The sequence below is a fragment of the Lygodium microphyllum genome, chromosome 1, assembly GCF_053477565.2.
Source record: "Lygodium microphyllum isolate KBCC chromosome 1, Lygodium_microphyllum_v1.1.10, whole genome shotgun sequence".
NCBI lineage: Eukaryota > Viridiplantae > Streptophyta > Polypodiopsida > Schizaeales > Lygodiaceae > Lygodium > Lygodium microphyllum.
The window spans coordinates 187,852,035-187,853,445 of NC_141135.1; the positions used below are offsets into that span (position 1 = coordinate 187,852,035).

Here is a 1,411-nt window from a genome sequence, read left to right on the forward strand (position 1 = left end):
GCTTCCTTTGTCATATCTTCTTCTTATCGTTGGAGACAAGGTTATATATCTTGGAAGAATTGGTGAAACATTCTTTTTGATATTCAATCAAAGAGTTTTCATTCAATTGTGTTTTACAAGGGAGAAAAAAGAATGGGGGGAGCCTTTCAATGAAAGGTTAAATTCAATTAATTGAAGTAGATAGTCTTGCTACAAGTGTTTTCCACTCTACATTTTCAATAATGCATATCTACAAGCCCTTTTAACTCAGTGGTAGAGTAATGCCATGGTAAGGCATAAGACATCGGTTCAAGTCCGATAAAGGGCTAATTGAACATCTACTGGCAGAATTAGATTCCAAGATTAGGTTCGGTTTATTATTTTGTTCCCCCAACCCGTCTTTATATATATATATATATTTTTTACTGCTATGCGCTACAGGCACGACAATACTGCGTTTTTATAGATATCAATTCAACTTCTTTTTTTCTATAATCAATATAATATGATTAATATCATAATGTAAAATTAATGACAAGGGTGGACTGCCAGGTAAACTAACCCCCCCATAAAATATTTTGAAGTGTTTTCAAAAATTCTTATTATAACTAATAAGAAAAAGATATGGTAATAATAAAGGGTTTAGCCTTTTCCGCTATTCCTTACCTGACCAATTCGAACGGAAGCATTGATAAAAATGAAGTTATCTACAGTAGATATATCTATTTCTTATTCTATATATTTTTAAATATAACTTTTCGTAACTTAAGCAATTTGGTTATTCTTCTCGTGAGGATCTAATCTGGATCATTGCTACCCGCAGATTTCCATCACTATTCATAAATATTCTAAAGAATCTCTTTGATTCTCTGTGAAGGAAAGGTTTTGCCTCTGGGAGGGATTCCAACATCCGGAAAAATCTTTCCCGATTTCTCGTAGGATTCCGGTGTAATGCCCTGTTTCCAAATCAGGGACCAAGTCTTTTTTTTCTTTCATTGGTTTGCCGACAACTTTGCCTGCGATTCCTATCTCTCCCGGTAGGTATGGGGTGTTTATCGACCACCCCCTCCCCCCTCACAAACATTAATAGAATTTTTTTTTGATTCAGCACCAAAAGCTTTCGAAATCTATTGAAGATTGGTAAAATAAACTTTGAGAAATTTATAAATTATGGTGGAGTGGGAAAAACAGAGGTGTGGGTTGCAGCATAGGTATCTTTTTACTCATCCCATTCACCCAATTACCTAATTGCAACCCCTCCCCACCCACCTCAAAAATCACGGAGGAGTCAAGAAATATATTTTTGTTGGTGCAATCCTCTCCCGTTTTTGCTTTTCCTGGAAAAACTACTAGTTAGAGGTGGTTATTAAACAACCGAAATGGAAAAAAAAATTGAAAGAATACTACTAGTTGCTCGATCTAGAAGAATGTT

The 1,411-nt window shown here is 35.1% G+C and overlaps 1 non-coding gene across 1 annotated transcript; it reads left to right on the forward strand.

Annotated features, from left to right (window-relative positions):
- The first annotated feature begins 235 nt into the window (after positions 1-235).
- TRNAT-GGU (transfer RNA threonine (anticodon GGU)) lies at positions 236-307 on the forward strand. Its single transcript has one exon. It is a non-coding gene; the product is annotated as a tRNA-Thr (tRNA).
- The last annotated feature ends 1,104 nt before the right edge of the window (positions 308-1,411 follow it).